This window comes from Lissotriton helveticus, chromosome 9, assembly GCF_964261635.1.
Source record: "Lissotriton helveticus chromosome 9, aLisHel1.1, whole genome shotgun sequence".
Taxonomy (NCBI): Eukaryota; Metazoa; Chordata; class Amphibia; order Caudata; family Salamandridae; genus Lissotriton; species Lissotriton helveticus.
The window spans coordinates 203,525,186-203,542,349 of NC_136070.1; the positions used below are offsets into that span (position 1 = coordinate 203,525,186).

The window sequence follows — 17,164 nt, forward strand, 5'->3', positions numbered from 1 at the left end:
GGGGGCGGGTGGACATTTTCTGCTCCTTGTGTGGTACCCTTTGATTGAGCAAAGATTGTGCCCCCAGTGCCTGTCTTTGGCCCTCAAGCACTTTCACTGGGTGTGGATTCTCACCTGGTAAAACTGTCCCTGGTGTCATCACGCATGCAACTACAGGCCCCAGAGACACAAGGCTACATCCAATGGCCCAAAGAGGTATGGCACCTGAAGTTAATACTCCAGGTCAGATATTGTATCTCATAATTTTGGCCAGGTGTTTTTCATACAGCCTTGAATAAATGTATTTTCTCTAGATGAGTGCACGTCGAATGATATCAATGGTGGTTTAGGTTCGATAAACCAGTTATGTTCAGCCATATTAACTTTCTGAAATGCCCCAGGCAGCATGTGTCCCATGATAGCCAGCACTGGTTACAAGATCACTGAATGTACCGATTGCGTCAGTTTTGTGACACAGCGGTGACGTAAACAATGCGCCGCTATGCAGCATATTTACAACATGAGATGCGTCACTTTGTAAATCCCTGCGCTATATTATGCCAGCATCAAGGTATAATGTATGCAGAATGGGCGTGCCATCGCAAGGAAGCCCCGGAATAGTGATGCAGTGAAATCTACAAGATTTCACTGAGTGACATTTACACCCCCGCTGCGTCAAATCCTTACGCCTGCTTGAAGCAGACGTAAAGAGTGAAGCAGCATTTTAGGTACAGGGCACCCCTGTGCTGTGCTGGAGTTGCATCGTGCTTGCGACACAACTCCAGCACTGTGTCACCCTTACGCGGCTAGATGCGTCATGCATCTGTCTTTCCTTGTGCCACGGTGCACCGCATTGTAAATGCGGTGCATCCATGGTGGTGGAAGTTTCTTTTTGAGTCAAGCAAAATAACTGGCCCATCCCAGCTAAAATGCAGGGATGTGTCGGTTATTGTAACTGTGCTGCATAGTGTATAGTTTTGTGGTATGCAAAGAAAGATGAGAGCCCAATTGATGCAACGCACTTCTAGTCTTTTTTTCTAATGTATGTAGTACATTGAAGAGACAGCATGTGCGCTATAGAGCTAAGCTAGAATTTCTAATACTGGAAGTACAACCATCAAATATGAACTCTTCCCCTCCACCCTCCTCTCCCCCTCAGTAAGGCCAGGAGTCTCACCACATACATAACTAGGGGAAGAAGTCTCTCTTTGTGAAGTTCATAGTAGTTGTTGCATTTTTTTTATGCTTTTCAAGGCCTGCCCATCCAGACGTTGAGAGAGAGAGAGTTTGGGAAGGACTGTTTGATTTTCAATTAGCATTGTCTAAACTCTAATACAATTTTAGCTTATAAACCTGATACTCCAATAAAAATCAAATCCATCATTTCAATTTATACTGTAAACTATTGAACGCTGGCAATACATATGTCTCTTAAGTGGAGAAGCGTGGCTCAGTGGTTAGAGGCGGCAGACCCGGAAGCTGAGATCAGCCGTGGACCAGGGTTCGATTCCCCGCCTCGGCAAGTCTCGGGCTCAAAAATTCCACGGACTCGACAATTCTCGCTCCGGTGCCTACTCGACTCACGGGGTCACACTCTGCGACTCTGGGCAATAGCTTGCTTAATCTCCACTACGGCCCCTCGCGGCGGGATGCCTGGCTTTCACCTTGTGAATACCCTGCCGGGGTATCTCACAGGGGAATACCAGGACAGGTTCCCTAAGCAAGCACCTTGAGACCCCTGGGTGATTAGTGCGCTATATAAATCGAAATACATTTACATTCACATAGTGAAATTGTCTGAATTGCAAAGCATCAACATGCAAATGATTAGGGAAACTTTGCACTTCTTCGATACCTTTTCTCTTTACACCTTGAAACAATTTTTTCTTGCAAATAAATCCAAAACTGTAATGGCTATTTAAATTAGGTGTGCTTAAAGAAAAACACTGTCAGTTGTAAAGTCATTGCATATGCTCAAGATTATCTTTAGAATAGTTTCTGTGTTCGTTATCCACTCTCATGACAATAACATCAGAAAATCCATCTTCCCATCACTTCTTCACTTACAGCTGTGGAGGAATCTACACAAATAGCATATTTCCCACCATGAAAGTTGAGATGTGGTTTCAACATTAAAATACCAAGGTCCGGATTGAGAAAGTTCGATTTTTGTACCTTAATGTTTGCACTGTGCTCTAAAGTTTGGACAGCCACCTAGTTGTATTTAGCTGTGGTCATTTTAGATAGTCTGAACTTTGGCTAATGTCATATCTGTACAGAGGAGCTGCTGAAATGTCGTATCTGGGAAGAAATTACATTTCTCACCTGTGCTCCTTTTAAAGAGGAGTACATTGTTGAGGAGAAGCTGTAAGCACCCGTTGAGCAGATATTCACTTCATGCAAGTACCACTTAAACAATTAATCAAATGCATTTTGCAGTGCCTAATGTACTGCTGCATTATTACTATTCATGTATCACAAAATGCTATTCAGTAACCTACAATTTCAGACCTCCATGTATGTTTCTCCTGTCCTTTCTGTCTAAAGTTCACCGCCAAGCTGGAGGAGGTTTCGGCACACAAAGGTATACAATTTTCTACTAAATGCTGGGATGGACAAGGGGAACCGGGGAATGTTTTCCTGTAAATATAGAGGGTTGAAAGGAATTTAAGAAAGGGTTTAGGGAGAGACATGCTAACGTAAGTATACACTCCTAAAATAGCACTACTATTCCAATTCCTAAACTGCATTTCACAGGTTACTACAGCCAAATAGGTGTCAAACCAGGTGTATATGTACTCCACCCCAATCGTGCAGTAAATCACAGGGCAAGCCAGCAAGCCCTTGGAGTCACTATGAGTTTAAGTGGATGGGTTCAGTACTTATCCTCGGCAGAGCAAGATCAGCAGCTATCAGGGCAGCTCAACAAGGCAGAGAAGCAGGTCCTTAGAACAGTAGTCACAGCAAAGTGGCAATCCTTTCAGCACAGCAGTCTACCCTCCAGCAGAGTTCTTCCCCAAGTCCAGTAATGTACTGATTTGATAGGGCCAGAAGCCTGGTACTTATACGCAACAAATGTGCCTTAGATGTAGGGGGTGACCTTAAAGAAGTTCTTTGAAGTGCACGCGGATCCCTTTCAACACATCCCTGGCTCCAGACTACCTGTGGGTGGGTAAATCAGGCCCTTTGAGTTAGAGCAGGATACAACCTATTCAGATGCTAGTGTGAGCCACATCTACGCCTTCCTGCCCAGGAAGGAAATCAGTATGCAAATGATTGAAGATGAATCCCATGTCACATCCCTCCCTTCCTATGGTTTGGCTGTCTAGAGGGAAGGCACAAAGTATAGCTGTCACCCAGCACAGACGTGCATTGGAGACAGGCTGCAGGCACACAGAGCAAAGTTAGAGCAGACAAATGTCCACTTTCTATAAGTGCCATTTCTAAAATAGTAATGTCAAATCCAACTTTACCATTAAAGGTGATTTATCACCACTATTCCAATGATATTAAACATGAAGTAGCTACTCCTTTCGAATCAGAAATGACAGCTTAAAAGATTTTTTAAGAAATCCCCAATGCTAACCTATGGAAAATGAAGCCTCCTAGCAGCCTCCTAGCAGCGAAAAATGAATTTAGCTGTTTGTCACTGCCAGGGCATATAAAACAAAAAGGTACATGTCCTGCCTTTTAGAAACACAGCACCCTGGTCTGAGGGTCATTAGGAGCCTACCTTAGGGGTGACTTATGTGTAACAAAAGGGGAAAATGGTTTTAAATTCCAAGTCGAAGTGGCAGTAAACTGCACACATAGGCCTTGCAATGGCAGGCCTGAGACAGGTTTCAAAGGCTACATGAATGGATGGCACAACTAGTTCCGCAGTCCCACTAGTACCATTCAGATTACAAGCCCTGGGTATATGGTATACCACTTTTCAAGGGATGTATAAGAAAACTAAATATGCCACTCAGGCATACCCTAATATCAATCTGTTTTTGGAGAGACACACATTAGTACTGACTAGGAGTAACCCTGGGCTTAGGACTACTCTACGGTCGCGGAGCATGCATAGTTTGCGCAACTACGCGCTACGCGAATTGCATGTAGCACAGTGCAAAAAGTGTAGCATAGTGGGCATTTTTTGCTTGCTCAACGTCATGTTGGCGACCGCAAGTGCGCAAAATAACATTGCGGCAAGACTTTTTCCTTGTTTGCGATCAGCAACATCAAGTTGACGATCACGAGTGTGGAAAATAAACCCCCTGGCGAGATTCTCAACGCGGGGAGGTCAGGTTTCTCATTGCGAGTGGTTGCGTATTCTCATGACCGCTCGTGATGAGAAACTACCAGTCCGCGTTGAGCGGCAGAAAACGACCGCTTGCACTGTGCAAGATGTGGTTTGCAATGAAGCATTCGGCACTGTGCAATCAGTGCGAACAGCATTTTCCCTATCGGACAACGCAGTTCGCGTAGCTATGCGTAGCTTGCGTAGTGTGAAGAGCACTTTGCATAGCTACATGTAGCACTACTGCGCAAACTACGCCCAGGGTTAATTATGAGTGATAAAGTGCTCAGAGTACTAAAGTCAACAAAAAGAATTCAGAAAAAAGAGGAGGAAGAAGGCAAACGGTTTGGGGTAGCCCTGCAAAAAGGGGCAATTCCACCAGTATGTATTTATTCTTTTTATGTGAACAGAAAAACATAATCTCCAGAAAGATAGAGATTTTAATCTAACCCTTAAAAGTGCAGTATATGTGGACATAAGAGACTGTTCTAATGCAAACACGAAAAACAGAAATACAAGGCACCAGCTCATCGTGATTAATTTTCATTTGTATCCACATCAGCTACACCAAATCCACAAGCTTATGCTTATTTATGCTTATCAGAATCATGCAACAAATCTGCTTGCTGCTAAGTTAGCATCTAATGGATCATTATAATGTCCACATAAGCACATTTAAACTGTATGAAAATAAACAGGCAAATGAAAGGCAATTAAAACCAATTGGAAACCTTAGAATCCAAAAAAGATAGCAACAACAACATAGCAGTACGCAACAGCATCAGAGGAGTGGGAGACACGCTGTCAGATATTTAGTACAGTTAACACTACTTACAACACCATCCAAACTTTCCCACTCAAATTTACAAAAAATAGTTTTTTAAAAGTCTTTGACAATTTTCTAGGAAACGAGCCTTCCTCGATGTATAGTGAACCAAATGCCATATTTGAGACATGGACTGAAAAGAATGCATTTTCCTTGGCTACTGTCTTGGTTTTAGGGACAATTAAATGCCCTGGCCCATGGAGGATATCTGTGTCAGTGGCACAAATATTTGTGGATTCGAGATCTGCACATTTAGATGTTCAGTAACCATCATTTGTAGGGGCAAATGTGCATTCCCTATTCACAGAAGTAAAATAGTGAGGTTCTATCCCTGTAAATGGGATTTGCGCATATGGTAATTCTGGCAGTCTGGGAATTTTCATTGTGAGCAGATCTAGTTCTAAGAGTGGCAAGGTGCACATTCTGTGCGATTTTCACCTATAACAAGTTGGTGAACAAGCACAAACAAGTAAGCTTGTTGGTATTAACCAATCATTTTGAGTTAGGTTCTTTTATGAATACATTCTTACATATTAAGGGAATGATGAAATGAGTTTTGATGGTGTTATTAGGAAGGGTCTGACCCACAAAACTGATCTATTCTCAATATGGGAAATACTTTCCAGGTGGAGAAAAAACAATAAACATTCTTTTTGCGTGTGAATATTACACTTTTGTATCATGTTTGCACATTTCTGGATGTGAAAGTGTATAAAGTGTATAAATCAATCAACCTATTATATTTCCTTCTGCACAATTTCTTTTACTTTTATGAATACCTCTGGAAATCTGCGATTACCGTATACTTCGAGATTCTTTCAATTCCACAAAAGCCTATAATGGACTCAGCTAGACCTGGCCTTTTCTTCAGGATCATCCCCAGTCTTTTTGCCTTCTTGCTCTGCCTTTTTTCTTAATTCGTTTTTTTTGGCCTTAGGACTCTGCACATTAACACTGCTAACCAGTGCTAAAGTGCATATACTCACTCCTTAAAACATGGTACTATTGGCTTATCGCCAAATGGTATATTTATTTGCTTATAAGTGCCAAGTAAAATGGTAATATATGTACCCAGGGCCTGTAAATTAAATACTAAGATTGAGCCTGGAGCACTGATTGTGTCACCCACTTAAGTAGTCCTTTAAACATGTCTCCGGCCTGCCATTACAGAGCCTGGGTGTGCAGCTTTACATTGACATTTTGACCAGGCAAAGTAAACTTTTTGCCAGGCCCAAACATTCCTTTTGAATATATATAAGTAACTGCAAACCTAGGCCCTGGCTGGGCAGCTGCAAAGGCAGGGTGCAATGTATTTAAAAAGTTGGACATGCACTTTCAAGTTTTAAATGTCCTGGTAGTGAAAAGCTCTTAAACAATTTTTTTAGTATTGTATTGTATTGTATTGTAATTGCATTTATATAGCGCTTACTACCCCTGACGAGTAGTGCAAGGCCTATCTCTCCTATGGGATAACATTGGGATTGCCTTATGATATTTTATAAGAGTAATGGATAGAGGCATCTGTAAGTCTGCCCCTGGCAATAAGGCCACTAACACATAGTAGGAGTCAGCACAGGTCTTAGAAAATTATTCCTATGCTCAACCATTGGTAGCTTGGCTGCAGGCAGGCAGGCTTAACTTCAAAGACATGTATGTAAAGCATTTAAAAACACCAATTCAGTAAATAATTGAGACACACACCTAATAAAAATCCAATACCAATTTTTATAAATATGAAATATTCTTATCTTTAAAATTACACCAAAACGACAAAAATCCAATGTAGGGAACCAGAGATATGATTTTTTAAAGATTTAGCAAAATATAGCACTTGGAAGATTATAGCACCATATTGTGATACCTGCTTGCGATAGACCGGGCCAAATTCAAAGTTTCAGGCCGGGCGCGAAGGAGCCCTGAGCGGCTACAGCTCACAGCAGGTCCCAGTCTCAGTTTCTACCTTCACACTTAGAAACTTTTCTTGAGCTCTTCTTCCAGAGAGCCCTCAAAGCTCCCAGCCAGTCCGGATCCGGTGAGGCTTCGCCGGCTTGCCTTTCGATGACCTCACGGTCAACTTCCGTGGAGCAGACTTGGAAAATTTTCCTTTAACAGTTCAGTTGGGTAAACCAGGAAACTTTTTCTACGAGCGCACTTAGAAACTTTTCTGGAGCTTTTTCTCGTGGAGTCTCTTGATGCTTCTCATGTAGCCAGATCCGGTGAGGGATTTTTATTCTAGTCCCTGTCAAACTCTGAAAGTTGGATCGATGGAGCTTTTAGCGGGACGAACCTGGTTGGCTTGGCCGGCTCGTGGTTGAAGGCAGGCGGCCTGGCTGACCAGGTTGAGCAGGACCCACTGTGGAGCTATTTTTCAAAGTTGCCCCAAAGTTCTCCAAACTTCTTGAACTTCTTCCTGAAGTTCTTCAAGGGGTCCCAAAGTGTCTCAAACTCACTCTAAGGGTATGGAAGCTCCAAGATGGTCCTTGAAAGTTGAGAACTTCTGTTCTCACAATCCACTGGTACAAAACCCTCACAAATCCACCGGTAGTTCTCCTAGGTGTAGATTTAGTTGGCGATGTTCCAGATGAGCTCTTTTAACCTGCAGCTTTCAGTTAATTTTCAGCGAGAGAATCCACAGGGCTGTTGTTTCAGATGGTGCAGTCTTCAGAGGTCAGGTCTTAGAAATCTTTGCACAGCAAAACTTCTCAGCTTGGCAATGTCTTGCTTCAGTAAGTTTCAAGCAGCAGACCTGGAGGGCTCTGCCCATCTCAGATACTTATTCCAAGTTCTCTGGGTCACTTTTGACCAATGAGAGAAGAGTAACTCCTCCAATATATGACCACATTCTGTAGAGTGTGGCATTATTTGTTGCAGAGTGCATCAAATCTTCCAAATCCAATAATGGCTAATTTTCCAGCAAGGTGGTAAGAGCTGGCTAAACACACCCATAGGATGGCTAATTTACTTAGAATCTCTCCCCTGCATCTGCTCCTACCTTCCTTAATCCTACCATCTGCCTAAGGTGGGAAGTTCAGAGTTGTAAATGACACTATTCTCTGCTCTCCCCTTTGAAGAACATAGTTTATGACTCCTCCCCCTGGACTGGCATTCCTATGGAACAGAAAACTGCCCTGACAGCAGAGCTGGTTAACCCCAGGAGCTCTTTATCACCTCTTCAAGGCAGCCTGGCTAATCAACTGAACTATGACCAATCAGGACAGACCACTGGAAGGCTGAATTTGAACTTACAAACAAGAAAGTCCTATAACTTCTTGTATGTACACTTTAGGAGAAATTCAACAATATGATATTGTTGGATTTTTTAATACCATTCTGGGAAGTCTTTGAATGGTATTTCTAACCCTCTCCAATCACGAGTCATTAATCAATAACTTCCTACCATCTTAACCTATGAAACATGGGATTTGCAATGGGAAAACGTACTTGGGCTACTTTTCCAGCACCAGACTTACAAAAACATATTTTATAAGTACTTGTCTTATATCTACTGGAACCCCACCCCATGTGCAACTACGGCAGACTTTAGGGGTTCTGAATCTATAGAAATATTGCAGATTCTCCCTCCACAGTGCGCCTAGCATCAAAGTCGAATTTGAGCAGCACTTAACCACAGAGCATATAAAACTCATTTTATAAGGGTGTACCTTATAAGTATCTGACCCCCCACCCCTTGGACACATAGATGAGACCCTGGGGGTTCCTAATATGCCACAACATTGTAGGTTATCCATTTGTAAGTGCCCTAAAGCCCAAAGGTGAGTTTGGGCACAATTTACTTTTTAAAAGCAGTCCTGGCACCCAGGGCTGCTTTTAAACTGACCTCAGGCTTCCACAGTGCACACATGCAAGAGCAAAAAGAGCTGCTGCCCTCTAAACTGCCATGCCATAGGGTACTAGGGACTTCTAGGTATTTTCAATGCCCCTGTCCTATTATATTCAAGGGGCCTATAGGGTAGGTCATGCCAATCACAGGGGTACCCCACCACACCATTGTGTACTCTAGTGTATGTAGGTGTTTTAACTGTATTCTAATGTGTCTCTTTCAGCATAGCACTGTCCCTGGGCCTGGTTAGGCAGAGGCCAAGGTCAGTCAGAGTCACTTACCACCAGTATCAGTCAGCAAAAAGTTGGGTGGTGCCCAGGGCACAGGATGACTTTGCAACAGGAAGAGATAACTGGTTCATGTTTGGTGTCTCTGGAATCCTATTTTAAAATCCGACTTTATGGTGAAGTTGGATTTTAAATTACAATTCTGAAAATGCCCATTTAGAAAATTGCCATTTTCTTGCCTTGGCCATTTGATGTTTGCAGCCAGTTTCTGGACAAATTACTGAGCTTTGTGTATTCCTTCTAGACACTACACACAATGAGAGCTTAGGTGTGACTAGATGGACCAATATTCAATGGATAGAGGAGGAGCTGGCCTCAGCTTCACCTCTACATACATATAATAATGACAATATATAATGACATCTGGAACGAATCCCTGCAGACAGGCATCTACCCCGAATCCTGGAAGCATGCTCGATTGGTTCCCATCCTTAAAAAACCCAATGCAGACCCTAACAAACCAGTCAACTACAGACCCATCTCTCTGCTCCCCGCACCTGCCAAAGTGCTTGAAAAGCTACTCCAACAGCAACTGGCCAAATTTTTTGAAGCCCATGGTACTTTTCACGACTCACAGCACGGGTTCAGACCCGGATACAGTACCGAGTCAGCACTCATTGAGATGGCAGACTCAGTGCGGTGGAAAATGGATGAGGGATCAAGGGCGGTGTTGGTGCTGCTCGACTTGTCGGGGACATTTGACACCGTCTCCCAGCCCGTCCTGCTCGAGCGCCTCCACGCAAAAGGAATCCAAGACGAGGCTTTGGAATGGATTGCATCCTTCCTCTCAAATCGGACACAGGCCGTGTTCACCCCCCGTTTACCTCCAACAGCCGTCCGCTCAGGTGGGGAGTCCCTCAGGGCTCCTCCCTGAGTCCGCTTCTGTTTAATGTTTACTTCTCCCCTCTGGCGGAGATTATTGCCCAGTCAGGAATCAAGGCCACATCGTATGCTGACGACATTCAGCTTCTGTTTTCCTATGACATCGTCTCCCAGACCACTTTCGATCCCTTAAAAGATTGCCTCCGCAACATCGCCCGCTGGATGGACAGCAACTTTCTCCGGCTAAATGTCGGAAAAACCGAAGTCCTCTTCTTTCAGCAGCCCTCGTCACTGGATTCCAACCTTTGGTGGCCCCTGGACCTAAGTGCAGCCCCCATATCCAAGGACTCTGTCAAAAACCTTGGAGTCAGATGGGACTCTAGCCTTACATTTTAGTCCCAAGTCCAGACGGTGTCCGCAGCATGCTTCTCCAAAATCAGGATGGTGAAAAAATTTATAAATTTTCTTCCTAGCCATACAAGGGAAACAATTGTTCAAGCTTTAATCACGTCACTTCTAGACTACGCCAACGGCCTGGACATGGGTCTGTCTTCTGGCCTACTCCACCGTCTCCAGACAGTCCAAAATGCCGCAGTCCGCCTGGTCTGTGGTATCTCCCTACGAGAGCATATCTCTCCCTACCGGAAAAAACGACATTGGCTGCCAGTCCAAAAAAGAGCAGAATTCATAGCCCTCACACTCGCCCATAGGGCAAAAAAAAGGAAAGGGCTCTGCATATCTTGTCTCCTGCCTCCGCCCCTACAGTAATGCTCGCCTTCTCCATTCTAGCTCTAAACATCTCCTCGCCACACCTAGATTGAAAAAAACATGCTCTGGAGGGAAAACCTTCCAAGTCTCAGCTTCCTCTCATTGGAACAGACTTCCCATCTCCATTCAGATGATACAGCAAGAACTCCCCTTCCGTAGAGCGCTCAAAACCTTCCTTTTCTGCTAAAAACATCTTCCCAGTGTCTGACCCAGCTTAGTATACCCAGAAGCGCAGGGACACCCCGTTGGGGTAGCTGTGCGCTATATAAAATTCACAAATAAATAAATAATAAATAAATAGGCTGTGGCCAATCTCCACACAAAGAGCCTAACGAAACTGCATTGTCACTTCACCCAGCTTGGAGCAAGGGAGGCTGAATTAGGTAATTCCATGTATTCCAAAGCCATGTATTCCAAAGCTACTGTCTAGAAGCTTCTCCCACCTTCGAGAGCCAGAGCACCAGTGTATAAAAGAAGAACATCAGACGCCACCACTTCAATACACTTCTGGATTGTGGATTCTCTACTGCTATTATGAAGGAGCTACTGCTCAGTTATGCGGACATGCTGCCTGATGCCCTTTTTCCTGGGGATTCAGAAAAGGGGGTGGTGATGGACAGAGTATCTGAATTAAGCAGAACACTCCTACCCAGTCAAAAGATCAGGGCATGATTCATCACCGTTTTTTAGCTCACTGCACCATCCCAGTTCAGAACCTGGCTACATGCAAATTAGTCTGTCCCTGGCCCAGTGCATCATGGGAACAGGGCAGACCAAACTACCAAGCCAAATTCTTATTATGAATCTTTTTCCTGGGGAACAAGAACTGGACCTGCAACTAGATCCTCATTCCTCCCACGACACCTGAGGAGGAGGCCGGGTGCGGGCGAGTGGATGTAATTGCGCTGAACACGAGTAGATTTTAAAAACTGATGTATTTTATTTGCTGTATTTTACTTGCTGACTACTAGCGTTGTATTTTATCTGCTGATTACTAGCGTTTTTACTGTGTGTTCAATCGTTGCACATTGTACTTTTTTGCTCTTCAGAGTTACCTGAGGCGGTAAGCCGGGTGACTTCTAGGTCTTCCCTCCACTATTTTTATTTCTCATTTATCACTCACCTTTCTTCGCGCTGCTCTGCTTACAGTGTCCCTCACCCATTCAGCCGATGAGGTGCTGAAAGGTGCTCTGGGATCTGTAGGCCGCGCACTTTTCAGCTGCCATTTTGGGGGTAGGCAGGCTCGTGGGGCAGCAGACTAGTGGTGCTGCATCTCGCCGGTGACGCCTTAAAACTCCACCTGAGGGTTACCCCGGTTAGATCCTCATTCCTCCCACGACACCTGAGGCAAAAGCCGGGTGCGGGCGAGTGGATGTAATTGCTCTGAACACGAGTAGATTTTAAAAACTGATGTATTTTATTTGCTGTATTTTACTTGCTGACTACTAGCGTTGTATTTTATCTGCTGATTACTAGCGTTTTTACTGTGTGTTCAATCGTTGCACATTGCACTTTTTTGCTCTTCAGAGTTACCTGAGGCAGTAAGCTGGGTGACTTCTAGGTCTTCCCTCCACTATTTTTATTTCTCATTTATCACTCACCCTTCTTCCCGCTGCTCTGCTTACAGTGTCCCTCACCCATTCAGCCGATGAGGTGCTAAAGGGTGCTCTGGGACCTGTAGGCCGCGCACTTTTCAGCGGCCATCTTGGGGGTAGGCAGGCTCGTGGGGCGGCAGACTAGTGGTGCTGCATCTCGCCGGCGACGCCTTAAAACTAAGTGCCCTTCCTCCGTGCAGCAGACGCGAGCAGCGGACACGCCTCCAACGCGCCTAAGGAGCGCCAAAGGAAAGCCCGTCTGCGCCTGTCAGCGTCCCGGAGGCGTCCCGGAGGCAGACGGGTGCGAGCAGGGTTGGGTGAGCAGGCTAGAATGATAAAATACACCCAGGATGAGCTGCTAGCTCTTAGGGACTTCAGGAACAACTGCTGCACTGCCTTCCCTAAACCACCCAAAGGTAATAGACGCTGCCCTGGGTGCAGCTGGCTACCAGGCAATGGTGCCATTTCTAATTCTATATCTATCAAGGTAACAAGTGGTCCTTAGCATACAGAAATAAGAGAAAACAAAGATATTGTATAGACCACAGTGGGCTACTATATAGTTCACAATCCCTTGTCCAGCCGGGCAAGGGATTTTTTATTGATTTTATAGATTGTTTGATTTAAAAATACAACACATAACCCAAAACAGTGGGGTTATAGTAGGGCACAGTCCTGTGCCATACGTTGGGAAGAAGTGAAAAGGGACAATAGGTGAAAGAAATATCAGGCAAACAGGGTGAGCTTGCAGGTCACTGATATGGATTTACATTGACAGTGTATCCTGGAGTTACTCATACACACAATAATGCAATAGGGTCACATGTATGAATTACTCTAAATGGAGTCGACGTTTCGATCCCAAGCTCTGTTATAAAGGGATCATCTTCAGGACGTGAAAATAATTTTGCCTGAGTAAAGCTTTTTAAACGCCTGTTTTAGAAAAAAGCAAGGGAGAAAAAACAAAGACATACATGTAGTCAATTTTGGTATTAGGCAGGTAATAGTCAGCACTCGCTTTGCAGTTACAGTATTCGGAATCGCAGTGACAAGTGTAGCCATAAGGCGTGGGCATTCAGTGCAATCCTTTTTTTTTTTTTTTAAATGATTCATGCTACTGTAGAGATAAACATATTGTGAACAATCAATGTTTTGACAACATTTTGGTGGTGGTAATCTCTAGGGTAAGAATGGCGCGTGCAAGTGATCCAAGTTCTAATATTCTGCGCAGAAGTAGTGAGGCGTGATGCCGTGATCAGGATGTGATACGGAGTGAGGGGTCAGAGCTCGCAAGCATCGTCTCAAATATTGCCCGATATCAGAGGGATACCCCAGAGATGGTAAATTGATATACCTCGGCCTGACCCCTTCTCTAACCCCAACACTGTCCAAAATGAGTACTAAAATATTCCCTTATTCCCAACAGGGCAATGCTCGGCGGTTTCAACAATCAGGCCACTCCATTTGAAGAGAATTTTATCTCAGACACTAACTTGGTAGGTTCTCCTACCACTGCTCAATAATTTACTATTAGGGAGGACCAATGCACCTATAGTACGGCAAGGACCACAATATGACCCCTCACTCCGTATCACATCCTGATCACGGCATCACGCCTCACTACTTCTGCGCAGAATATTAGAACTTGGATCACTTGCACGCGCCATTCTTACCCTAGAGATTACCACCACCAAAATGTTGTCAAAACATTGATTGTTCACAATATGTTTATCTCTACAGTAGCATGAATCTTTTTTTTAAAAAAAGGATTGCACTGAATGCCCACGCCTTATGGCTACACTTGTCACTGCGATTCCGAATACTGTAACTGCAAAGCGAGTGCTGACTATTACCTGCCTAATACCAAAATTGACTACATGTATGTCTTTGTTTTTTCTCCCTTGCTTTTTTCTAAAACAGGCGTTTAAAAAGCTTTACTCGGGCAAAATTATTTTCACGTCCTGAAGATGATCCCTTTATAACAGAGCTTGGGATCGAAACGTCGACTCCATTTAGAGTAATTCATACATGTGACCCTATTGCATTATTGTGTGTATGAGTAACTCCAGGATACACTGTCAATGTAAATCCATATCAGTGCCCTGCAAGCTCACCCTGTTTGCCTGATATTTCTTTCACCTATTGTCCCTTTTCACTTCTTCCCAACGTATGGCACAGGACTGTGCCCTACTATAACCCCTCTGTTTTGGGTTATGTGTTGTATTTTTAAATCAAACAATCTATCAAATCAATACAAAATCCCTTGCCCGGCTGGACAATGGATTGTGAACTATATAGTAGCCCACTGTGGTCTATACAATATCTTTGTTTTCTCTTATTTCTGTATGCTAAGGACCACTTGTTACCTTGATAAATAATTGATACCCATGGTCCCGCGCCATTGACTGGGTTCCCCTTGTTTTTCCTCAACAATTTCTAATTCTAAGCCCATACCTACTAAGAGTAACTGTCTATTACTAAACACCAAATCCTTAGGGAAGCATGCACTGGACGTTTTTAACCTGTTGACAGATATAAAGCCCACCTGTCTCTTTCTGACTGAAACGTGGCTGGGAGATGGTTCGGGTTCGGATATAGCTACAGCAATCCCCCCAGCTACGCTATCCTCAGGAAAGACAGAGCCAGTGGCCGGGGTGGTGGAGTCGCCATGGTGGTGGAAAAGCGCTTTGCTTGTTCAATCATAAACACGGATGATATTCAGGGATGCGAGACTCTGGGATCCTCGCTTTCCCTATCTCCACACCAATCTTGCTCAGGGCTCCTGGTTTATAGGCCTCCAGGCCCAATGGGCTCCTTTCACGAGGAGCTCTACTCCGCAATCTCAGCGCTATGCCTAAGATCAAAACACTGCTTGCTCCTAGGTGACTTTAATATCCACATGGACACTGTGGACGACACAGATTACATCAAGTTGAGTGATACTACCTCCTCATTAGGGCTCTTTCCTTATCTTTCGGCCCCCACACCTAGCAAAGGTCACATACTTGACCAAGTGTTTTCGACCATCCCGATTTATATCTCCACTCCCGTACCAGTTCTCTGGTCGGACCACTATTTAGTGGACTTTCAGATCACTCTTTCTGGAAAAGTCTCTTCCAATGGGCAGGCCCGCCAAGCTCAAAATGTCAGAGCCTTCCATCGTGTCTCTCCTGACATGCTAGCGCAGGCCCTACTCACCCACCTGTGCCAGTGGACAGGCGTCCTGGACACAGATCTGGAGCACCTGCAGACCTGGCTTCTCCAGCAATCTGATGAACTGGCCCCTCTTCATGCAGATCGTATACACTCTTCTCGAACATCTGCCCCTTAGTTTTCCTCTGCTCTGGCAGAAAAACGGAGGCAATGTAAAAAAGCAGAAAGAGCATGGCGCAGACAGTATGACTCTATATCCAAGGAGGCATACAGAGACTCGATCAGAGAATACCTTCATGACATCACTGCAGAGAAAAAATCATAGTTTGCTAAAAGAATCGAGGCAGCCACCAACTCTTGCAAAGAAATATTTAGGATAGTGAATGATTTTACCTCTCCCTCATGGTGTGCCCCCAAAAGCGTGCACTCCGAGCTTTGGATTACTGAGCTAGCTAATCTTTTTGCCAATAAAATCAAATCCATCCAGGCCGCTTTCTCTGCTGCCGGGGCGGCCACTGCATGGGAAGCGCCTTCATCCCTACCAGCTTTAGACGCCGACGGCCCTCTCCTTTTGGACTTTCCGCCTCTTACTTCTCAGGCCTCCTTGGACCTTCTGATGAAATTAAAAGCAGGCTCCCCTCTAGACCCCTGCCCTGCTAAATTTCTCGCCAAAGTTGCTCATGTGATTAACCCCTTAGTGAATCCGGTGCTTAATCTTTCCCTTAGCACAGGGATGGTGCCACAGCTCTGGAAACAGGCACTCATTCTGCCACTGTTAAAAAAATCGAATCTAGATCCCACGGTTCACGCAAACTACAGACCCATCTCCCTTTTGCCAGCATTTGCGAAAATTGTGGAGAAGCATGTCCATCTAACGCTTGCCAATTTTCAGGAGACGCATAATATTCTTCACCAGTCGCAGTCAGGTTTCCGATCCAACATGAGCACTGAGACAGCTCTGCTAGAAGTCACCGAGGCCATCAAAGAAACCTTGGACTCCGGGGGCAAAGCGATGTTGGTGATGCTGGATCTCTCGGCGGCCTTTGACACCGTCCCCCATGGCCGTCTCCGTTTCAGACTCCGGGAGATTGGCCTGCGGGGGTCGGTGTACAGTTGGTTTGATTCTTTTCTAGCTGACCGCCAACAAACGGTCTGGCCCCCCTCCCGTTCTCCGCCACAGTGCCGCCACTGGAGGTGGGGGTTCCTCAGGGCTCAATTTTGAGCCCAACTCTCTTTAACATCTATTTGGCCCCTTTGGCGGCACTGGCGGAGGCCCATGGAGCTCGGATCGTGTCATATGCCGATGACACCCAGCTCCTCTTTTCGTGTAACCGAGGCTCCGACTTTGATGGTGAGATCATTAGGGGCTGCCTGGAGGCTGTTTTCGACTGGTTTCAGTGGAACAGCCTCAAGTGCAACTCCGATAAATCAGAGGTGTTGTTCTTTGGCTGCCCTCCGGATTCTAGGTGGAAGTCATGGTGGCCGGCGGCTATGTTTCCCCCCTCCAGCGACTCAGTGGTCGCAAAAAAATCTCGGAGTGCAGGTTGACAACGGCCTCTCTCTCAAACCTCAGGTTCTGGGTCTTGTGGGCAAATGTTTTGGTCTTCT

General features: G+C 44.9%; 1 protein-coding gene across 3 annotated transcripts in view; it reads left to right on the plus strand.

The window, feature by feature from the left end:
- Nucleotides 1-17,164, plus strand: part of LRFN5 (leucine rich repeat and fibronectin type III domain containing 5) — a 1,086,380-nt gene that overhangs the window by 333,312 nt on the left and 735,904 nt on the right. The window lies entirely within an intron of this gene.